Source organism: Pleurodeles waltl, chromosome 4_1 (genome assembly GCF_031143425.1).
Source record: "Pleurodeles waltl isolate 20211129_DDA chromosome 4_1, aPleWal1.hap1.20221129, whole genome shotgun sequence".
Taxonomy (NCBI): Eukaryota; Metazoa; Chordata; class Amphibia; order Caudata; family Salamandridae; genus Pleurodeles; species Pleurodeles waltl.
Window position 1 is genome coordinate 54574591 of NC_090442.1, and position 22731 is coordinate 54597321.

Consider the following 22731-nt stretch of genomic DNA (forward strand, 5'->3'; position numbering starts at 1 on the left):
GCGTCCCTAACGCGCTCCCAACGCGCCCTACAGCCCTGGTCGGGCACAGCCCTGGTCGGGCTCATACCACTGGGGCCTCTGCCGAGGAAGAGCCCCGGAAGCCTAGGGCCAGGCCTATTGCACAGGCATCTTAGACCAGGCCATTCCGGGATTGCTGTGTTTCACGTCCTGCCCTTCAACACTCCTGGGAGGGCTTTCCCTGAGAACCCTCATGTCTCTGCCCTCCCAGGAGGCTGTGGTTCTATGCAAAATAGGGGGTGCACCACGGGCCGTCCCCTTTCCTCTCTCTCGCCAATATCTTTCACCAAAGCTGAGCCCTGCAGGTAAATGTATCTATCTGGCTGAGGGGCCAGGGAGGGCCTTTGCCTGCAGTCTTACAAGCCAGAGTGCAGAGAAGGCAGCAGCTCTGGGACCGGGACTCTGCTCAAAGACATATCTAACATGCCACAGTGGAGCTGAGATGGGCAAGACACGTGTCTCACAGGCAGGCAGCACAACAAGACAGTGGCAGGAAACTATGCTAACAAGGAAAGAGAAAAGTCACGTGTCTCGTGGCCTTCCCACCATTAGACAGTAGTCTGCGCAAGAAAACATCCAACAGTGACAGGACAACCAAGCAAATGACAAACGCCGTGCTGAATAAAGTCATCTTACATGACATTTCGTACAAAGGCCCAGATCATGGGGATGATCGCGCAGCAGAAGCAGCAAGTATCAGAGCCACCGAACCTGGGGTGAGTTACACGAGGAGAAAGGGCGACATGGGGAAAGGGGCTATGGGCTCAGGGAACAGCTACCACAATGCAACCTCGGGTGTGGGGATGCCACTCATTGCGGGTACTGCCCTGGGATTTCCTTTTAGAAAGAATCGCTGGTTAAAGTGTAGTGCACAAAAAACCCAACTCCTCGATTACACTATTAGATAACATCCTTTAACTGCCCCACCCACCCTGTGTGAGTCTCACCCACTTACCGCCTGCTCCCTCTAGTCTGAGAGTTGTATCTCCACAAAAAACACACAGTGGGGCTCAATGAGCTGCTCATGTCTGACATGGACACCTAAGCAGTGCTGGATTCACAACCTGAAAGCCTGCAAAGGAAAGTGTGCCCGGCAGAAGATAAGCTGCCTGGCAACTCAGAACCTTCTTCTAAGAGAAGTAAGACATGTCACAATGGAGTCTAAGCCTACCTGCCTTATGCCAGGACCTTAGAGCGGCAGGCAGGAGCACAAAGGTAAAAACATATATTGAGTCCCAACACGCTCACTGTGGTGGTTGGTCTCTGTGGCGCAATCGGTTAGCGCGTTCGGCTGTTAACTGAAAGGTTGGTGGTTCAAGCCCACCCATGGACGTATGCTTTTGCCTACATCAAGTCCTGAATTAAAACACAGCTGTCTGGCTTTGCTCTTAGAGCTCTCGCTTTGCCTGCGTGACATGCTCTATCTCAACATTTCTATCTTCTCTCATCTCTTCACCTCTAGTCATTTCCACCAATAGGACTGGAAACGGGCCACCAAGCCTTCTACTTTAACCACAGGCGTACTGAGGGCCAATAAAAGGCACAGAAGCATTTCTTGATCCGGGGCTGAGAACTGCATGCACAGGGACCTCGTGGCGCAACGGTAGCGCGTCTGACTCCAGATCAGAAGGTTGCGTGTTCAAATCACGTCGGGGTCACTCTTTGACATTTTTTTCCCCACCAAGCCTATATCTCTGACTTCTAAAGCAAAGCCAAAAGAAGGGCGCTTTGCATTGGCCGGGAATCGAACCCGGGCCTCCCGCGTGGCAGGCGAGAATTCTACCACTGAACCACCAATGCTTCACTTACATAGGCTGAGCAGAGAGCCCTGCCGTAGACAGTAGTGATGAGGCCCATGCATTCGCATGGGACACCTATGAACAAAGTTTGCATGGCAAGCCTTGGACTGCCAAACGTTCACATGCTGATGGCAGGAATCAGATGCAGGAGACTGAAACTATGAATGTTTCTGCTTTTGCTAAGGACAGTGGTTTGGGGCCAGTGTTGTGCTTGGCAGAGCACGACATCAGCCTGCTCTCTGGCTGCTCCCGGGAAAAGTGGCTGACAGAAAGCACCCTCCAGACCACCAGCAATCTTGTGTTTCACAACATGCCACTGTCACTGGACTTTCCTTCTGGGAAAGCCTAGTCACTGACCTGGCCAGATTCCCTGTCCTCCCCAAAATCCTGGGGAGAAACGGGCAGAGTTCTGCGCCCTGCGCCCTCTTTCGCGTCCCTAACGCGCTCCCAACGCGCCCTACAGCCCTGGTCGGGCTCATACCACTGGGGCCTCTGCCGAGGAAGAGCCCCGGAAGCCTAGGGCCAGGCCTATTGCACAGGCATCTTAGACCAGGCCATTCCGGGATTGCTGTGTTTCACGTCCTGCCCTTCAACACTCCTGGGAGGGCTTTCCCTGAGAACCTTCATGTCTCTGCCCTCCCAGGAGGCTGTGGTTCTATGCAAAATAGGGGGTGCACCACGGGCCGTCCCCTTTCCTCTCTCTCGCCAATATCTTTCACCAAAGCTGAGCCCTGCAGGTAAATGTATCTATCTGGCTGAGGGGCCAGGGAGGGCCTTTGCCTGCAGTCTTACAAGCCAGAGTGCAGAGAAGGCAGCAGCTCTGGGACCGGGACTCTGCTCAAAGACATATCTAACATGCCACAGTGGAGCTGAGATGGGCAAGACACGTGTCTCACAGGCAGGCAGCACAACAAGACAGTGGCAGGAAACTATGCTAACAAGGAAAGAGAAAAGTCACATGTCTCGTGGCCTTCCCACCATTAGACAGTAGTCTGCGCAAGAAAACATCCAACAGTGACAGGACAACCAAGCAAATGACAAACGCTGTGCTGAATAAAGTCATCTTACATGACATTTCGTACAAAGGCCCAGATCATGGGGATGATCGCGCAGAAGCAGCAAGTATCAGAGCCACCGAACCTGAGGTGAGTTACACGAGGAGAAAGGGCGACATGGGGACAGGGGCTAGGGGCTAGGGGCTCAGGGAACAGCTACCACAATGCAACCTCGGGTGTGGGGATGCCACTCATTGCGGGTACTGCCCTGGGATTTCCTTTTAGAAAGAATCGCTGGTTAAAGTGTAGTGCACAAAAAACCCAACTCCTCGATTACACTATTAGATAACATCCTTTAACTGCCCCACCCACCCTGTGTGAGTCTCACCCACTTACCGCCTGCTCCCTCTAGTCTGAGAGTTGTATCTCCACAAAAAACACACAGTGGGGCTCAATGAGCTGCTCATGTCTGACATGGACACCTAAGCAGTGCTGGATTCACAACCTGAAAGCCTGCAAAGGAAAGTGTGCCCGGCAGAAGATAAGCTGCCTGGCAACTCAGAACCTTCTTCTAAGAGAAGTAAGACATGTCACAATGGAGTCTAAGCCTACCTGCCTTATGCCAGGACCTTAGAGCGGCAGGCAGGAGCACAAAGGTAAAAACATATATTGAGTCCCAACACGCTCACTGCGGTGGTTGGTCTCTGTGCCGCAATCGGTTAGCACGTTCGGCTGTTAACCGAAAGGTTGGTGGTTCAAGCCCACCCAGGGACGTATGCTTTTGCCTACATCAAGTCCTGAATTAAAACACAGCTGTCTGGCTTTGCTCTTAGAGCTCTCGCTTTGCCTGCGTGACATGCTCTATCTCAACATTTCTATCTTCTCTCATCTCTTCACCTCTAGTCATTTCCACCAATAGGACTGGAAACGGGCCACCAAGCCTTCTACTTTAACCACAGGCGTACTGAGGGCCAATAAAAGGCACAGAAGCATTTCTTGATCCGGGGCTGAGAACTGCATGCACAGGGACCTCGTGGCGCAACGGTAGCGCGTCTGACTCCAGATCAGAAGGTTGCGTGTTCAAATCACGTCGGGGTCACTCTTTGACATTTTTTTCCCCACCAAGCCTATATCTCTGACTTCTAAAGCAAAGCCAAAAGAAGGGCGCTTTGCATTGGCCGGGAATCGAACCCGGGCCTCCCGCGTGGCAGGCGAGAATTCTACCACTGAACCACCAATGCTTCACTTACATAGGCTGAGCAGAGAGCCCTGCCGTAGACAGTAGTGATGAGGCCCATGCATTCGCATGGGACACCTATGAACAAAGTTTGCATGGCAAGCCTTGGACTGCCAAACGTTCACATGCTGATGGCAGGAATTAGATGCAGGAGACTGAAACTATGAATGTTTCTGCTTTTGCTAAGGACAGTGGTTTGGGGCCAGTGTTGTGCTTGACAGAGCACGACATCAGCCTGCTCTCTGGCTGCTCCCGGGAGAAGTGGCTGACAGAAAGCACCCTCCAGACCACCAGCAATCTTGTGTTTCACAACATGCCACTGTCACTGGACTTTCCTTCTGGGAAAGCCTAGCCACTGACCTGGCCAGATTCCCTGTCCTCCCCAAAATCCTGGGGAGAAACGGGCAGAGTTCTGCGCCCTGCGCCCTCTTTCGCGTCCCTAACGCGCTCCCAACGCGCCCTACAGCCCTGGTCGGGCACAGCCCTGGTCGGGCTCATACCACTGGGGCCTCTGCCGAGGAAGAGCCCCGGAAGCCTAGGGCCAGGCCTATTGCACAGGCATCTTAGACCAGGCCATTCCGGGATTGCTGTGTTTCACGTCCTGCCCTTCAACACTCCTGGGAGGGCTTTCCCTGAGAACCTTCATGTCTCTGCCCTCCCAGGAGGCTGTGGTTCTATGCAAAATAGGGGGTGCACCACGGGCCGTCCCCTTTCCTCTCTCTCGCCAATATCTTTCACCAAAGCTGAGCCCTGCAGGTAAATGTATCTATCTGGCTGAGGGGCCAGGGAGGGCCTTTGCCTGCAGTCTTACAAGCCAGAGTGCAGAGAAGGTAGCAGCTCTGGGACCGGGACTCTGCTCAAAGACATATCTAACATGCCACAGTGGAGCTGAGATGGGCAAGACACGTGTCTCACAGGATGGCAGCACACCAAGACAGTGGCAGGAAACTATGCTAACAAGGAAAGAGAAAAGTCACGTGTCTCGTGGCCTTCCCACCATTAGACAGTAGTCTGCGCAAGAAAATATCCAACAGTGACAGGACAACCAAGCAAATGACAAACGCTGTGCTGAATAAAGTCATCTTACATGACATTTCGTACAAAGGCCCAGATCATGGGGATGATCGCGCAGAAGCAGCAAGTATCAGAGCCACCGAACCTGAGGTGAGTTACACGAGGAGAAAGGGCGACATGGGGACAGGGGCTAGGGGCTCAGGGAACAGCTAACACAATGCAACCTCGGGTGTGGGGATGCCACTCATTGCGGGTACTGCCCTGGGATTTCCTTTTAGAAAGAATCGCTGGTTAAAGTGTAGTGCACAAAAAACCCAACTCCTCGATTACACTATTAGATAACATCCTTTAACTGCCCCACCCACCCTGTGTGAGTCTCACCCACTTCCCGCCTGCTCCCTCTAGTCTGAGAGTTGTATCTCCACAAAAAACACACGGTGGGGCTCAATGAGCTGCTCATGTCTGACATGGACACCTAAGCAGTGCTGGATTCACAACCTGAAAGCCTGCAAAGGAAAGTGTGCCCGGCAGAAGATAAGCTGCCTGGCAACTCAGAACTTTCTTCTAAGAGAAGTAAGACATGTCACAATGGAGTCTAAGCCTACCTGTCTTATGCCAGGACCTTAGAGCTGCAGGGAGGAGCACAAAGCTAAAAACATATATTGAGTCCCAACACGCTCCCTGCAGTAGTTGGTCTCTGTGGCGCAATCGGTTAGCGCGTTTGGCTGTTAACCGAAAGGTTGGTGGTTCAAGCCCACCCAGGGACGTATGCTTTTGCCTACATCAAGTCCTGAATTAAAACACAGCTGTCTGGCTTTGCTCTTAGAGCTCTCGCTTTGCCTGCGTGACATGCTCTATCTCAACATTTCTATCTTCTCTCATCTCTTCACCTCTAGTCATTTCCACCAATAGGACTGGAAACGGGACACCAAGCCTTCTACTTTAACCACAGGCGTACTGAGGGCCAATAAAAGGCACAGAAGCATTTCTTGATCCGGGGCTGAGAACTGCACGCACAGGGACCTCGTGGCGCAACGGTAGCGCGTCTGACTCCAGATCAGAAGATTGCGTGTTCAAATCACGTCGGGGTCACTCTTTGACATTTTTTTCCCCACCAAGTCTATATCTCTGACTTCTAAAGCAAAGCCAAAAGAAGGGCGCTTTGCATTGGCCGGGAATCGAACCCGGGCCTCCCGCGTGGCAGGCGAGAATTCTACCACTGAACCACCAATGCTTCACTTACATAGGCTGAGCAGAGAGCCCTGCCGTAGACAGTAGTGATGAGGCCCATGCATTCGCATGGGACACCTATGAACAAAGTTTGCATGGCAAGCCTTGGACTGCCAAACGTTCACATGCTGATGGCAGGAATCAGATGCAGGAGACTGAAACTATGAATGTTTCTGCTTTTGCTAAGGACAGTGGTTTGGGGCCAGTGTTGTGCTTGACAGAGCACGACATCAGCCTGCTCTCTGGCTGCTCCCGGGAGAAGTGGCTGACAGAAAGCACCCTCCAGACCACCAGCAATCTTGTGTTTCACAACATGCCACTGTCACTGGACGTTCCTTCTGGGAAAGCCTAGTCACTGACCTGGCCAGATTCCGTCCTCCCCAAAATCCTGGGGAGAAACGGGCAGAGTTCTGCGCCCTGCGCCCTCTTTCGCGTCCCTAACGCGCTCCCAACGCGCCCTACAGCCCTGGTCGGGCACAGCCCTGGTCGGGCTCATACCACTGGGGCCTCTGCCGAGGAAGAGCCCCGGAAGCTTAGGGCCAGGCCTATTGCACAGGCATCTTAGACCAGGCCATTCCGGGATTGCTGTGTTTCACGTCCTGCCCTTCAACACTCCTGGGAGGGCTTTCCCTGAGAACCCTCATGTCTCTGCCCTCCCAGGAGGCTGTGGTTCTATGCAAAATAGGGGGTGCACCACGGGCCGTCCCCTTTCCTCTCTCTCGCCAATATCTTTCACCAAAGCTGAGCCCTGCAGGTAAATGTATCTATCTGGCTGAGGGGCCAGGGAGGGCCTTTGCCTGCAGTCTTACAAGCCAGAGTGCAGAGAAGGCAGCAGCTCTGGGACCGGGACTCTGCTCAAAGACATATCTAACATGCCACAGTGGCGCTGAGATGGGCAAGACACGTGTCTCACAGGATGGCAGCACACCAAGACAGTGGCAGGAAACTATGCTAACAAGGAAAGAGAAAAGTCACGTGTCTCGTGGCCTTCCCACCATTAGACAGTAGTATGTGCAAGAAAACATCCAACAGTGACAGGACAACCAAGCAAATGACAAACGCCGTGCTGAATAAAGTCATCTTACATGACATTTCGTACAAAGGCCCAGATCATGGGGATGATCGCGCAGCAGAAGCAGCAAGTATCAGAGCCACCGAACCTGGGGTGAGTTACACGAGGAGAAAGGGCGACATGGGGACAGGGGCTATGGGCTCAGGGAACAGCTACCACAATGCAACCTCGGGTGTGGGGATTCCACTCATTGCGGGTACTGCCCTGGGATTTCCTTTTAGAAAGAATCGCTGGTTAAAGTGTAGTGCACAAAAAACCCAACTCCTCGATTACACTATTAGATAACATCCTTTAACTGCCCCACCAACCCTGTGTGAGTCTCACCCACTTCCCGCCTGCTCCCTCTAGTCTGAGAGTTGTATCTCCACAAAAAACACACAGTGGGCTCAATGAGCTGCTCATGTCTGACATGGACACCTAAGCAGTGCTGGATTCACAACCTGAAAGATTGCAAAGGAAAGTGTGCCCGGCAGAAGATAAGCTGCCTGGCAACTCAGAACCATCTTCTAAGAGAAGTAAGACATGTCACAATGGAGTCTAAGCCTACCTGTCTTATGCCAGGACCTTAGAGCTGCAGGCAGGAGCACAAAGGTAAAAACATATATTGAGTCCCAACACGCTCACTGCGGTGGTTGGTCTCTGTGCCGCAATCGGTTAGCGCGTTCGGCTGTTAACCGAAAGGTTGGTGGTTCAAGCCCACCCAGGGACGTATGCTTTTGCCTACATCAAGTCCTGAATTAAAACACAGCTGTCTGGCTTTGCTCTTAGAGCTCTCGCTTTGCCTGCGTGACATGCTCTATCTCAACATTTCTATCTTCTCTCATCTCTTCACCTCTAGTCATTTCCACCAATAGGACTGGAAACGGGCCACCAAGCCTTCTACTTTAACCACAGGCGTACTGAGGGCCAATAAAAGGCACAGAAGCATTTCTTGATCCGGGGCTGAGAACTGCATGCACAGGGACCTCGTGGCGCAACGGTAGCGCGTCTGACTCCAGATCAGAAGGTTGCGTGTTCAAATCACGTCGGGGTCACTCTTTGACATTTTTTTCCCCACCAAGCCTATATCTCTGACTTCTAAAGCAAAGCCAAAAGAAGGGCGCTTTGCATTGGCCGGGAATCGAACCCGGGCCTCCCGCGTGGCAGGCGAGAATTCTACCACTGAACCACCAATGCTTCACTTACATAGGCTGAGCAGAGAGCCCTGCCGTAGACAGTAGTGATGAGGCCCATGCATTCGCATGGGACACCTATGAACAAAGTTTGCATGGCAAGCCTTGGACTGCCAAACGTTCACATGCTGATGGCAGGAATTAGATGCAGGAGACTGAAACTATGAATGTTTCTGCTTTTGCTAAGGACAGTGGTTTGGGGCCAGTGTTGTGCTTGACAGAGCACGACATCAGCCTGCTCTCTGGCTGCTCCCGGGAGAAGTGGCTGACAGAAAGCACCCTCCAGACCACCAGCAATCTTGTGTTTCACAACATGCCACTGTCACTGGACTTTCCTTCTGGGAAAGCCTAGTCACTGACCTGGCCAGATTCCCTGTCCTCCCCAAAATCCTGGGGAGAAACGGGCAGAGTTCTGCGCCCTGCGCCCTCTTTCGCGTCCCTAACGCGCTCCCAACGCGCCCTACAGCCCTGGTCGGGCACAGCCCTGGTCGGGCTCATACCACTGGGGCCTCTGCCGAGGAAGAGCCCCGGAAGCCTAGGGCCAGGCCTATTGCACAGGCATCTTAGACCAGGCCATTCCGGGATTGCTGTGTTTCACGTCCTGCCCTTCAACACTCCTGGGAGGGCTTTCCCTGAGAACCTTCATGTCTCTGCCCTCCCAGGAGGCTGTGGTTCTATGCAAAATAGGGGGTGCACCACGGGCCGTCCCCTTTCCTCTCTCTCGCCAATATCTTTCACCAAAGCTGAGCCCTGCAGGTAAATGTATCTATCTGGCTGAGGGGCCAGGGAGGGCCTTTGCCTGCAGTCTTACAAGCCAGAGTGCAGAGAAGGCAGCAGCTCTGGGACCGGGACTCTGCTCAAAGACATATCTAACATGCCACAGTGGAGCTGAGATGGGCAAGACACGTGTCTCACAGGCAGGCAGCACAACAAGACAGTGGCAGGAAACTATGCTAACAAGGAAAGAGAAAAGTCACGTGTCTCGTGGCCTTCCCACCATTAGACAGTAGTCTGCGCAAGAAAACATCCAACAGTGACAGGACAACCAAGCAAATGACAAACGCTGTGCTGAATAAAGTCATCTTACATGACATTTCGTACAAAGGCCCAGATCATGGGGATGATCGCGCAGAAGCAGCAAGTATCAGAGCCACCGAACCTGAGGTGAGTTACACGAGGAGAAAGGGCGACATGGGGACAGGGGCTAGGGGCTCAGGGAACAGCTACCACAATGCAACCTCGGGTGTGGGGATGCCACTCATTGCGGGTACTGCCCTGGGATTTCCTTTTAGAAAGAATCGCTGGTTAAAGTGTAGTGCACAAAAAACCCAACTCCTCGATTACACTATTAGATAACATCCTTTAACTGCCCCACCCACCCTGTGTGAGTCTCACCCACTTCCCGCCTGCTCCCTCTAGTCTGAGAGTTGTATCTCCACAAAAAACACACAGTGGGGCTCAATGAGCTGCTCATGTCTGACATGGACACATAAGCAGTGCTGGATTCACAACCTGAAAGCCTGCAAAGGAAAGTGTGCCCGGCAGAAGATAAGCTGCCTGGCAACTCAGAACCTTCTTCTAAGAGAAGTAAGACATGTCACAATGGAGTCTAAGCCTACCTGTCTTATGCCAGGACCTTAGAGCTGCAGGCAGGAGCACAAAGGTAAAAACATATATTGAGTCCCAACACGCTCACTGCGGTGGTTGGTCTCTGTGGCGCAATCGGTTAGCGCGTTCGGCAGTTAACCGAAAGCTTGGTGGTTCAAGCCCACCCAGGGACGTATGCTTTTTGCCTACATCAAGTCCTGAATTAAAACACAGCTGTCTGGCTTTGCTCTTAGAGCTCTCGCTTTGCCTGCGTGACATGCTCTATCTCAACATTTCTATCTTCTCTCATCTCTTCACCTCTAGTCATTTCCACCAATAGGACTGGAAACGGGCCACCAAGCCTTCTACTTTAACCACAGGCGTACTGAGGGCCAATAAAAGGCACAGAAGCATTTCTTGATCCGGGGCTGAGAACTGCATGCACAGGGACCTCGTGGCGCAACGGTAGCGCGTCTGACTCCAGATCAGAAGGTTGCGTGTTTCAATCACGTCGGGGTCACTCTTTGCCATTTTTTTCCCCACCAAGTCTATATCTCTGACTTCTAAAGCAAAGCCAAAAGAAGGGCGCTTTGCATTGGCTGGGAATCGAACCCGGGACTCCCGCGTGGCAGGCGAGAATTCTACCACTGAACCACCAATGCTTCACTTACATAGGCTGAGCAGAGAGCCCTGCCGTAGACAGTAGTGATGAGGCCCATGCATTCGCATGGGACACCTATGAACAAAGTTTGCATGGCAAGCCTTGGACTGCCAAACGTTCACATGCTGATGGCAGGAATCAGATGCAGGAGACTGAAACTATGAATGTTTCTGCTTTTGCTAAGGACAGTGGTTTGGGGCCAGTGTTGTGCTTGACAGAGCACGACATCAGCCTGCTCTCTGGCTGCTCCCGGGAAAAGTGGCTGACAGAAAGCACCCTCCAGACCACCAGCAATCTTGTGTTTCACAACATGCCACTGTCACTGGACTTTCCTTCTGGGAAAGCCTAGTCACTGACCTGGCCAGATTCCCTGTCCTCCCCAAAATCCTGGGGAGAAACGGGCAGAGTTCTGCGCCCTGCGCCCTCTTTCGCGTCTCTAACGCGCTCCCAACGCGCCCTACAGCCCTGGTCGGGCACAGCCCTGGTCGGGCTCATACCACTGGGGCCTCTGCCGAGGAAGAGCCCCGGAAGCCTAGGGCCAGGCCTATTGCACAGGCATCTTAGACCAGGCCATTCCGGGATTGCTGTGTTTCACGTCCTGCCCTTCAACACTCCTGGGAGGGCTTTCCCTGAGAACCCTCATGTCTCTGCCCTCCCAGGAGGCTGTGGTTCTATGCAAAATAGGGGGTGCACCAAGGGCCGTCCCCTTTCCTCTCTCTCGCCAATATCTTTCACCAAAGCTGAGCCCTGCAGGTAAATGTATCTATCTGGCTGAGGGGCCAGGGAGGGCCTTTGCCTGCAGTCTTACAAGCCAGAGTGCAGAGAAGGCAGCAGCTCTGGGACCGGGACTCTGCTCAAAGACATATCTAACATGCCACAGTGGAGCTGAGATGGGCAAGACACGTGTCTCACAGGCAGGCAGCACAACAAGACAGTGGCAGGAAACTATGCTAACAAGGAAAGAGAAAAGTCACGTGTCTCGTGGCCTTCCCACCATTAGACAGTAGTCTGCGCAAGAAAACATCCAACAGTGACAGGACAACCAAGCAAATGACAAACGCCATGCTGAATAAAGTCATCTTACATGACATTTCGTACAAAGGCCCAGATCATGGGGATGATCGCGCAGCAGAAGCAGCAAGTATCAGAGCCACCGAACCTGGGGTGAGTTACACGAGGAGAAAGGGCGACATGGGGAAAGGGGCTATGGGCTCAGGGAACAGCTACCACAATGCAACCTCGGGTGTGGGGATGCCACTCATTGCGGGTACTGCCCTGGGATTTCCTTTTAGAAAGAATCGCTGGTTAAAGTGTAGTGCACAAAAAACCCAACTCCTCGATTACACTATTAGATAACATCCTTTAACTGCCCCACCCACCCTGTGTGAGTCTCACCCACTTACCACCTGCTCCCTCTAGTCTGAGAGTTGTATCTCCACAAAAAACACACAGTGGGGCTCAATGAGCTGCTCATGTCTGACATGGACACCTAAGCAGTGCTGGATTCACAACCTGAAAGCCTGCAAAGGAAAGTGTGCCCGGCAGAAGATAAGCTGCCTGGCAACTCAGAACCTTCTTCTAAGAGAAGTAAGACATGTCACAATGGAGTCTAAGCCTACCTGCCTTATGCCAGGACCTTAGAGCGGCAGGCAGGAGCACAAAGGTAAAAACATATATTGAGTCCCAACACGCTCACTGTGGTGGTTGGTCTCTGTGGCGCAATCGGTTAGCGCGTTCGGCTGTTAACCGAAAGGTTGGTGGTTCAAGCCCACCCAGGGACGTATGCTTTTGCCTACATCAAGTCCTGAATTAAAACACAGCTGTCTGGCTTTGCTCTTAGAGCTCTCGCTTTGCCTGCGTGACATGCTCTATCTCAACATTTCTATCTTCTCTCATCTCTTCACCTCTAGTCATTTCCACCAATAGGACTGGAAACGGGCCACCAAGCCTTCTACTTTAACCACAGGCGTACTGAGGGCCAATAAAAGGCACAGAAGCATTTCTTGATCCGGGGCTGAGAACTGCATGCACAGGGACCTCGTGGCGCAACGGTAGCGCGTCTGACTCCAGATCAGAAGGTTGCGTGTTCAAATCACGTCGGGGTCACTCTTTGACATTTTTTTCCCCACCAAGCCTATATCTCTGACTTCTAAAGCAAAGCCAAAAGAAGGGCGCTTTGCATTGGCCGGGAATCGAACCCGGGCCTCCCGCGTGGCAGGCGAGAATTCTACCACTGAACCACCAATGCTTCACTTACATAGGCTGAGCAGAGAGCCCTGCCGTAGACAGTAGTGATGAGGCCCATGCATTCGCATGGGACACCTATGAACAAAGTTTGCATGGCAAGCCTTGGACTGCCAAACGTTCACATGCTGATGGCAGGAATTAGATGCAGGAGACTGAAACTATGAATGTTTCTGCTTTTGCTAAGGACAGTGGTTTGGGGCCAGTGTTGTGCTTGACAGAGCACGACATCAGCCTGCTCTCTGGCTGCTCCCGGGAGAAGTGGCTGACAGAAAGCACCCTCCAGACCACCAGCAATCTTGTGTTTCACAACATGCCACTGTCACTGGACTTTCCTTCTGGGAAAGCCTAGTCACTGACCTGGCCAGATTCCCTGTCCTCCCCAAAATCCTGGGGAGAAACGGGCAGAGTTCTGCGCCCTGCGCCCTCTTTCGCGTCCCTAACGCGCTCCCAACGCGCCCTACAGCCCTGGTCGGGCACAGCCCTGGTCGGGCTCATACCACTGGGGCCTCTGCCGAGGAAGAGCCCCGGAAGCCTAGGGCCAGGCCTATTGCACAGGCATCTTAGACCAGGCCTTTCCGGGATTGCTGTGTTTCACGTCCTGCCCTTCAACACTCCTGGGAGGGCTTTCCCTGAGAACCCTCATGTCTCTGCCCTCCCAGGAGGCTGTGGTTCTATGCAAAATAGGGGGTGCACCACGGGCCGTCCCCTTTCCTCTCTCTCGCCAATATCTTTCACCAAAGCTGAGCCCTGCAGGTAAATGTATCTATCTGGCTGAGGGGCCAGGGAGGGCCTTTGCCTGCAGTCTTACAAGCCAGAGTGCAGAGAAGGCAGCAGCTCTGGGACCGGGACTCTGCTCAAAGACATATCTAACATGCCACAGTGGAGCTGAGATGGGCAAGACACGTGTCTCACAGGCAGGCAGCACAACAAGACAGTGGCAGGAAACTATGCTAACAAGGAAAGAGAAAAGTCACGTGTCTCGTGGCCTTCCCACCATTAGACAGTAGTCTGCGCAAGAAAACATCCAACAGTGACAGGACAACCAAGCAAATGACAAACGCTGTGCTGAATAAAGTCATCTTACATGACATTTCGTACAAAGGCCCAGATCATGGGGATGATCGCGCAGAAGCAGCAAGTATCAGAGCCACCGAACCTGAGGTGAGTTACACGAGGAGAAAGGGCGACATGGGGACAGGGGCTAGGGGCTCAGGGAACAGCTACCACAATGCAACCTCGGGTGTGGGGATGCCACTCATTGCGGGTACTGCCCTGGGATTTCCTTTTAGAAAGAATCGCTGGTTAAAGTGTAGTGCACAAAAAACCCAACTCCTCGATTACACTATTAGATAACATCCTTTAACTGCCCCACCCACCCTGTGTGAGTCTCACCCACTTCCCGCCTGCTCCCTCTAGTCTGAGAGTTGTATCTCCACAAAAAACACACAGTGGGGCTTAATGAGCTGCTCATGTCTGACATGGACACCTAAGCAGTGCTGGATTCACAACCTGAAAGCCTGCAAAGGAAAGTGTGCCCGGCAGAAGATAAGCTGCCTGGCAACTCAGAACCTTCTAAGAGAAGTAAGACATGTCACAATGGAGTCTAAGCCTACCTGTCTTATGCCAGGACCTTAGAGCTGCAGGCAGGAGCACAAAGGTAAAAACATATATTGAGTCCCAACACGCTCACTGCGGTGGTTGTTCTCTGTGGCGCAATCGGTTAGCGCGTTCGGCTGTTAACCGAAAGGTTGGTGGTTCAAGCCCACCCAGGGACGTATGCTTTTGCCTACATCAAGTCCTGAATTAAAACACAGCTGTCTGGCTTTGCTCTTAGAGCTCTCGCTTTGCCTGCGTGACATGCTCTAGCTCAACATTTCTATCTTCTCTCATCTCTTCACCTCTAGTCATTTCCACCAATAGGACTGGAAACGGGCCACCAAGCCTTCTACTTTAACCACAGGCGTACTGAGGGCGAATAAAAGGCACAGAAGCATTTCTTGATCCGGGGCTGAGAACTGCATGCACAGGGACCTCGTGGGGCAACGGTAGCGCGTCTGACTCCAGATCAGAAGGTTGCGTGTTCAAATCACGTCTGGGTCACTCTTTGAAATTTTTTTCCCCACCAAGTCTATATCTCTGACTTCTAAAGCAAAGCCAAAAGAAGGGCGCTTTGCATTGCCCGGGAATCGAACCCGGGCCTCCCGCGTGGCAGGCGAGAATTCTACCACTGAACCACCAATGCTTCACTTACATAGGCTGAGCAGAGAGCCCTGCCGTAGACAGTAGTGATGAGGCCCATGCATTCGCATGGGACACCCATGAACAAAGTTTGCATGGCAAGCCTTGGACTGCCAAACGTTCACATGCTGATGGCAGGAATCAGATGCAGGAGACTGAAACTATGAATGTTTCTGCTTTTGCTAAGGACAGTGGTTTGGGGCCAGTGTTGTGCTTGACAGAGCACGACATCAGCCTGCTCTCTGGCTGCTCCCGGGAGAAGTGGCTGACAGAAAGCACCCTCCAGACCACCAGCAATCTTGTGTTTCACAACATGCCACTGTCACTGGACTTTCCTTCTGGGAAAGCCTAGTCACTGACCTGGCCAGATTCCCTGTCCTCCCCAAAATCCTGGGGAGAAACGGGCAGAGTTCTGCGCCCTGCGCCCTCTTTCGCGTCCCTAACGCGCTCCCAACGCGCCCTACAGCCCTGGTCGGGCACAGCCCTGGTCGGGCTCATACCACTGGGGCCTCTGCCGAGGAAGAGCCCCGGAAGCCTAGGGCCAGGCCTATTGCACAGGCATCTTAGACCAGACCATTCCGGGATTGCTGTGTTTCACGTCCTGCCCTTCAACACTCCTGGGAGGGCTTTCCCTGAGAACCTTCATGTCTCTGCCTTCCCAGGAGGCTGTGGTTCTATGCAAAATAGGGGGTGCACCACGGGCCGTCCCCTTTCCTCTCTCTCGCCAATATCTTTCACCAAAGCTGAGCCCTGCAGGTAAATGTATCTATCTGGCTGAGGGGCCAGGGAGGGCCTTTGCCTGCAGTCTTACAAGCCAGAGTGCAGAGAAGGCAGCAGCTCTGGGACCGGGACTCTGCTCAAAGACATATCTAACATGCCACAGTGGAGCTGAGATGGGCAAGACACGTGTCTCACAGGCAGGCAGCACAACAAGACAGTGGCAGGAAACTATGCTAACAAGGAAAGAGAAAAGTCACGTGTCTCGTGGCCTTCCCACCATTAGACAGTAGTCTGCGCAAGAAAACATCCAACAGTGACAGGACAACCAAGCAAATGACAAACGCCGTGCTGAATAAAGTCATCTTACATGACAATTCGTACAAAGGCCCAGATCATGGGGATGATCGCGCAGCAGAAGCAGCAAGTATCAGAGCCACCGAACCTGGGGTGAGTTACACGAGGAGAAAGGGCGACATGGGGAAAGGGGCTATGGGCTCAGGGAACAGCTACCACAATGCAACCTCGGGTGTGGGGATGCCACTCATTGCGGGTACTGCCCTGGGATTTCCTTTTAGAAAGAATCGCTGGTTAAAGTGTAGTGCACAAAAAACCCAACTCCTCGATTACACTATTAGATAACATCCTTTAACTGCCCCACCCACCCTGTGTGAGTCTCACCCACTTACCGCCTGCTCCCTCTAGTCTGAGAGTTGTATCTCCACAAAAAACACACAGTGGGGCTCAATGAGCTGCTCATGTCTGACATGGACACCTAAGCAGTGCTGGATTCACAACCTGAAAGCCTGCAAAGGAAAGTGTGCCCGGCAGAAGATAAGCTGCCTGGCAACTCAGAACCTTCTTCTAAGAGAAGTAAGACATGTCACAATGGAGTCTAAGCCTACCTGCCTTATGCCAGGACCTTAGAGCGGCAGGCAGGAGCACAAAGGTAAAAACATATATTGAGTCCCAACACGCTCACTGCGGTGGTTGGTCTCTGTGGCGCAATCAGTTAGCGCGTTCGGCTGTTAACCGAAAGGTTGGTGGTTCAAGCCCACCCAGGGACGTATGCTTTTGCCTACATCAAGTCCTGAATTAAAACACAGCTGTCTGGCTTTGCTCTTAGAGCTCTCGCTTTGCCTGCGTGACATGCTCTATCTCAACATTTCTATCTTCTCTCATCTCTTCACCTCTAGTCATTTCCACCAATAGGACTGGAAACGGGCCACCAAGCCTTCTACTTTAACCACAGGCGTACTGAGGGCCAATAAAAGGCACAGAAGCATTTCTTGATCCGGGGCTGAGAACTGCATGCACAGGGACCTCGTGGCGCAACGGTAGCGCGTCTGACTCCAGATCAGAAGGTTGCGTGTTCAAATCACGTCGGGGTCACTCTTTGACATTTTTTTCCCCACCAAGCCTATATCTCTGACTTCTAAAGCAAAGCCAAAAGAAGGGCGCTTTGCATTGGCCGGGAATCGAACCCGGGCCTCCCGCGTGGCAGGCGAGAATTCTACCACTGAACCACCAATGCTTCACTTACATAGGCTGAGCAGAGAGCCCTGCCGTAGACAGTAGTGATGAGGCCCATGCATTCGCATGGGACACCTATGAACAAAGTTTGCATGGCAAGCCTTGGACTGCCAAACGTTCACATGCTGATGGCAGGAATCAGATGCAGGAGACTGAAACTATGAATGTTTCTGCTTTTGCTAAGGACAGTGGTTTGGGGCCAGTGTTGTGCTTGACAGAGCACGACATCAGCCTGCTCTCTGGCTGCTCCCGGGAGAAGTGGCTGACAGAAAGCACCCTCCAGACCACCAGCAATCTTGTGTTTCACAACATGCCACTGTCACTGGACTTTCCTTCTGGGAAAGCCTAGTCACTGACCTGGCCAGATTCCCTGTCCTCCCCAAAATCCTGGGGAGAAACGGGCAGAGTTCTGCGCCCTGCGCCCTCTTTCGCGTCCCTAACGCGCTCCCAACGCGCCCTACAGCCCTGGTCGGGCTCATACCACTGGGGCCTCTGCCGAGGAAGAGCCCCGGAAGCCTAGGGCCAGGCCTATTGCACAGGCATCTTAGACCAGGCCATTCCGGGATTGCTGTGTTTCACGTCCTGCCCTTCAACACTCCTGGGAGGGCTTTCCCTGAGAACCCTCATGTCTCTGCCCTCCCAGGAGGCTGTGGTTCTATGCAAAATAGGGGGTGCACCACGGGCCGTCCCCTTTCCTCTCTCTCGACAATATCTTTCACCAAAGCTGAGCCCTGCAGGTAAATGTATCTATCTGGCTGAGGGGCCAGGGAGGGCCTTTGCCTGCAGTCTTACAAGCCAGAGTGCAGAGAAGGCAGCAGCTCTGGGACCGGGACTCTGCTCAAAGACATATCTAACATGCCACAGTGGAGCTGAGATGGGCAAGACACGTGTCTCACAGGCAGGCAGCACAACAAGACAGTGGCAGGAAACTATGCTAACAAGGAAAGAGAAAAGTCACGTGTCTCGTGGCCTTCCCACCATTAGACAGTAGTCTGCGCAAGAAAACATCCAACAGTGACAGGACAACCAAGCAAATGACAAACGCCGTGCTGAATAAAGTCATCTTACATGACATTTCGTACAAAGGCCCAGATCATGGGGATGATCGCGCAGAAGCAGCAAGTATCAGAGCCACCGAACCTGAGGTGAGTTACACGAGGAGAAAGGGCGACATGGGGACAGGGGCTAGGGGCTCAGGGAACAGCTACCACAATGCAACCTCGGGTGTGGGGATGCCACTCATTGCGGGTACTGCCCTGGGATTTCCTTTTAGAAAGAATCGCTGGTTAAAGTGTAGTGCACAAAAAACCCAACTCCTCGATTACACTATTAGATAACATCCTTTAACTGCCCCACCCACCCTGTGTGAGTCTCACCCACTTCCCGCCTGCTCCCTCTAGTCTGAGAGTTGTATCTCCACAAAAAACACACAGTGGGGCTCAATGAGCTGCTCATGTCTGACATGGACACCTAAGCAGTGCTGGATTCACAACCTGAAAGCCTGCAAAGGAAAGTGTGCCCGGCAGAAGATAAGCTGCCTGGCAACTCAGAACCTTCTTCTAAGAGAAGTAAGACATGTCACAATGGAGTCTAAGCCTACCTGTCTTATGCCAGGACCTTAGAGCTGCAGGCAGGAGCACAAAGGTAAAAACATATATTGAGTCCCAACACGCTCACTGCGATGGTTGGTCTCTGTGGCGCAATCGGTTAGCGCGTTCGGCTGTTATCCGAAAGGTTGGTGGTTCAAGCCCACCCAGGGACGTATGCTTTTGCCTACATCAAGTCCTGAATTAAAACACAGCTGTCTGGCTTTGCTCTTAGAGCTCTCGCTTTGCCTGCGTGACATGCTGTATCTCAACATTTCTATCTTCTCTCATCTCTTCACCTCTAGTCATTTCCACCAATAGGACTGGAAACGGGCCACCAAGCCTTCTACTTTAACCACAGGCGTACTGAGGGCCAATAAAAGGCACAGAAGCATTTCTTGATCCGGGGCTGAGAACTGCATGCACAGGGACCTCGTGGCGCAACGGTAGCGCGTCTGACTCCGGATCAGAAGGTTGCGTGTTCAAATCACGTCGGCGTCACTCTTTGACATTTTTTTCCCCACCAAGTCTATATCTCTGACTTCTAAAGCAAAGCCAAAAGAAGGGCGCTTTGCATTGGCCGGGAATCGAACCCAGGCCTCCCGCATGGCAGGCAAGAATTCTACCACTGAACCACCAATGCTTCACTTACATAGGCTGAGCAGAGAGCCCTGCCGTAGACAGTAGTGATGAGGTCCATGCATTCGCATGGGACACCTATGAACAAAGTTTGCATGGCAAGCCTTGGACTGCCAAACGTTCACATGCTGATGGCAGGAATCAGATGCAGGAGACTGAAACTATGAATGTTTCTGCTTTTGCTAAGGACAGTGGTTTGGGGCCAGTGTTGTGCTTGACAGAGCACGACATCAGCCTGCTCTCTGGCTGCTCCCGGGAGAAGTGGCTGACAGAAAGCACCCTCCAGACCACCAGCAATCTTGTGTTTCACAACATGCCACTGTCACTGGACTTTCCTTCTGGGAAAGCCTAGTCACTGACCTGGCCAGATTCCCTGTCCTCCCCAAAATCCTGGGGAGAAACAGGCAGAGTTCTGCGCCCTGCGCCCTCTTTCGCGTCCCTAACGCGCTCCCAACGCGCCCTACAGCCCTGGTCGGGCACAGCCCTGGTCGGGCTCATACCACTGGGGCCTCTGCCGAGGAAGAGCCCCGGAAGCCTAGGGCCAGGCCTATTGCACAGGCATCTTAGACCAGGCCATTCCGGGATTGCTGTGTTTCACGTCCTGCCCTTCAACACTCCTGGGAGGGCTTTCCCTGAGAACCCTCATGTCTCTGCCCTCCCAGGAGGCTGTGGTTCTATGCAAAATAGGGGGTGCACCACGGGCCGTCCCCTTTCCTCTCTCTCGCCAATATCTTTCACCAAAGCTGAGCCCTGCAGGTAAATGTATCTATCTGGCTGAGGGGCCAGGGAGGGCCTTTGCCTGCAGTCTTACAAGCCAGAGTGCAGAGAAGGCAGCAGCTCTGGGTCCGGGACTCTGCTCAAAGACATATCTAACATGCCACAGTGGAGCTGAGATGGGCAAGACACGTGTCTCACAGGCAGGCAGCACAACAAGACAGTGGCAGGAAACTATGCTAACAAGGAAAGAGAAAAGTCACGTGTCTCGTGGCCTTCCCACCATTAGACAGTAGTCTGCGCAAGAAAACATCCAACAGTGACAGGACAACCAAGCAAATGACAAACGCCGTGCTGAATAAAGTCATCTTACATGACATTTCGTACAAAGGCCCAGATCATGGGGATGATCGCGCAGAAGCAGCAAGTATCAGAGCCACCGAACCTGAGGTGAGTTAAACGAGGAGAAAGGGCGACATGGGGACAGGGGCTAGGGGCTCAGGGAACAGCTACCACAATGCAACCTCGGGTGTGGGGATGCCACTCATTGCGGGAACTGCCCTGGGATTTCCTTTTAGAAAGAATCGCTGGTTAAAGTGTAGTGCACAAAAAACCCACTCCTCGATTACAATATTAGATAACATCCTTTAACTGCCACACGCACCCTGTGTGAGTCTCACCCACTTCCCGCCTGCTCCCTCTAGTCTGAGAGTTGTATCTCCACAAAAAACACACAGTGGGGCTCAATGAGCTGCTCATGTCTGACATGGACACCTAAGCAGTGCTGGATTCACAACCTGAAAGCCTGCAAAGGAAAGTGTGCCCAGCAGAAGATAAGCTGCCTGGCAACTCAGAACCTTCTTCTAAGAGAAGTAAGACATGTCACAATGGAGTCTAAGCCTACCTGTCTTATGCCAGGACCTTAGAGCTGCAGGCAGGAGCACAAAGGTAAAAACATATATTGAGTCCCAACACGCTCACTTCGGTGGTTGGTCTCTGTGGCGCAATCGGTTAGCGCGTTCGGCTGTTAACCGAAAGGTTGGTGGTTCAAGCCCACCCAGGGACGTATGCTTTTGCCTACATCAAGTCCTGAATTAAAACACAGCTGTCTGGCTTTGCTCTTAGAGCTCTCGCTTTGCCTGCGTGACATGCTCTATCTCAACATTTCTATCTTCTCTCATCTCTTCACCTCTAGTCATTTCCACCAATAGGACTGGAAACGGGCCACCAAGCCTTCTACTTTAACCACAGGTGTACTGAGGGCCAATAAAAGGCACAGAAGCATTTCTTGATCCGGGGCTGAGAACTGCATGCACAGGGACCTCGTGGCGCAACGGTAGCGCGTCTGACTCCAGATCAGAAGGTTGCGTGTTCAAATCACGTCGGGGTCACTCTTTGACATTTTTTTCCCCACCAAGTCTATATCTCTGACTTCTAAAGCAAAGCCAAAAGAAGGGCGCTTTGCATTGGCCAGGAATCGAACCCAGGCCTCCCGCGTGGCAGGCGAGAATTCTACCACTGAACCACCAATGCTTCACTTACATAGGCTGAGCAGAGAGCCCTGCCGTAGACAGTAGTGATGAGGCCCATGCATTCGCATGGGACACCTATGAACAAAGTTTGCATGGCAAGCCTTGGACTGCCAAACGTTCACATGCTGATGGCAGGAATCAGATGCAGGAGACTGAAACTATGAATGTTTCTGCTTTTGCTAAGGACAGTGGTTTGGGGCCAGTGTTGTGCTTGACAGAGCACGACATCAGCCTGCTCTCTGGCTGCTCCCGGGAGAAGTGGCTGACAGAAAGCACCCTCCAGACCACCAGCAATCTTGTGTTTCACAACATGCCACTGTCACTGGACTTTCCTTCTGGGAAAGCCTAGTCACTGACCTGGCCAGATTCCCTGTCCTCCCCAAAATCCTGGGGAGAAACGGGCAGAGTTCTGCGCCCTGCGCCCTCTTTCGCGTCCCTAACGCGCTCCCAACGCGCCCTACAGCCCTGGTCGGGCACAGCCCTGGTCGGGCTCATACCACTGGGGCCTCTGCCGAGGAAGAGCCCCGGAAGCCTAGGGCCAGGCCTATTGCACAGGCATCTTAGACCAGGCCATTCCGGGATTGCTGTGTTTCACGTCCTGCCCTTCAACACTCCTGGGAGGGCTTTCCCTGAGAACCCTCATGTCTCTGCCCTCCCAGGAGGCTGTGGTTCTTTGCAAAATAGGGGGTGCACCACGGGCCGTCCCCTTTCCTCTCTCTCGCCAATATCTTTCACCAAAG

At 52.8% G+C, this 22731-nt stretch overlaps 16 non-coding genes across 16 annotated transcripts; 10 read left to right on the forward strand and 6 right to left on the reverse strand.

Moving 5' to 3' along the window:
- The first annotated feature begins 1604 nt into the window (after nt 1-1604).
- On the forward strand, nt 1605-1676 carry TRNAW-CCA (transfer RNA tryptophan (anticodon CCA)). The gene has a single exon. It is a non-coding gene; the product is annotated as a tRNA-Trp (tRNA).
- Nucleotides 1677-1747: 71 nt separating this feature from the next.
- TRNAG-GCC (transfer RNA glycine (anticodon GCC)) lies at nt 1748-1818 on the reverse strand. The gene has a single exon. It is a non-coding gene; the product is annotated as a tRNA-Gly (tRNA).
- A 2021-nt stretch (nt 1819-3839) lies between these two features.
- TRNAW-CCA (transfer RNA tryptophan (anticodon CCA)) lies at nt 3840-3911 on the forward strand. The gene has a single exon. It is a non-coding gene; the product is annotated as a tRNA-Trp (tRNA).
- A 71-nt stretch (nt 3912-3982) lies between these two features.
- Nucleotides 3983-4053, reverse strand: TRNAG-GCC (transfer RNA glycine (anticodon GCC)). The gene has a single exon. It is a non-coding gene; the product is annotated as a tRNA-Gly (tRNA).
- A 2173-nt stretch (nt 4054-6226) lies between these two features.
- TRNAG-GCC (transfer RNA glycine (anticodon GCC)) lies at nt 6227-6297 on the reverse strand. The gene has a single exon. It is a non-coding gene; the product is annotated as a tRNA-Gly (tRNA).
- A 2030-nt stretch (nt 6298-8327) lies between these two features.
- Nucleotides 8328-8399, forward strand: TRNAW-CCA (transfer RNA tryptophan (anticodon CCA)). The gene has a single exon. It is a non-coding gene; the product is annotated as a tRNA-Trp (tRNA).
- Nucleotides 8400-8470: 71 nt separating this feature from the next.
- On the reverse strand, nt 8471-8541 carry TRNAG-GCC (transfer RNA glycine (anticodon GCC)). Its single transcript has one exon. It is a non-coding gene; the product is annotated as a tRNA-Gly (tRNA).
- A 3951-nt stretch (nt 8542-12492) lies between these two features.
- On the forward strand, nt 12493-12566 carry TRNAN-GUU (transfer RNA asparagine (anticodon GUU)). Its single transcript has one exon. It is a non-coding gene; the product is annotated as a tRNA-Asn (tRNA).
- A 253-nt stretch (nt 12567-12819) lies between these two features.
- Nucleotides 12820-12891, forward strand: TRNAW-CCA (transfer RNA tryptophan (anticodon CCA)). Its single transcript has one exon. It is a non-coding gene; the product is annotated as a tRNA-Trp (tRNA).
- A 71-nt stretch (nt 12892-12962) lies between these two features.
- On the reverse strand, nt 12963-13033 carry TRNAG-GCC (transfer RNA glycine (anticodon GCC)). The gene has a single exon. It is a non-coding gene; the product is annotated as a tRNA-Gly (tRNA).
- Nucleotides 13034-17307: 4274 nt separating this feature from the next.
- On the forward strand, nt 17308-17379 carry TRNAW-CCA (transfer RNA tryptophan (anticodon CCA)). Its single transcript has one exon. It is a non-coding gene; the product is annotated as a tRNA-Trp (tRNA).
- Nucleotides 17380-17450: 71 nt separating this feature from the next.
- On the reverse strand, nt 17451-17521 carry TRNAG-GCC (transfer RNA glycine (anticodon GCC)). The gene has a single exon. It is a non-coding gene; the product is annotated as a tRNA-Gly (tRNA).
- A 1687-nt stretch (nt 17522-19208) lies between these two features.
- On the forward strand, nt 19209-19282 carry TRNAN-GUU (transfer RNA asparagine (anticodon GUU)). Its single transcript has one exon. It is a non-coding gene; the product is annotated as a tRNA-Asn (tRNA).
- A 253-nt stretch (nt 19283-19535) lies between these two features.
- TRNAR-CCG (transfer RNA arginine (anticodon CCG)) lies at nt 19536-19607 on the forward strand. The gene has a single exon. It is a non-coding gene; the product is annotated as a tRNA-Arg (tRNA).
- A 1844-nt stretch (nt 19608-21451) lies between these two features.
- TRNAN-GUU (transfer RNA asparagine (anticodon GUU)) lies at nt 21452-21525 on the forward strand. The gene has a single exon. It is a non-coding gene; the product is annotated as a tRNA-Asn (tRNA).
- A 253-nt stretch (nt 21526-21778) lies between these two features.
- TRNAW-CCA (transfer RNA tryptophan (anticodon CCA)) lies at nt 21779-21850 on the forward strand. The gene has a single exon. It is a non-coding gene; the product is annotated as a tRNA-Trp (tRNA).
- Nucleotides 21851-22731: the final 881 nt, after the last annotated feature.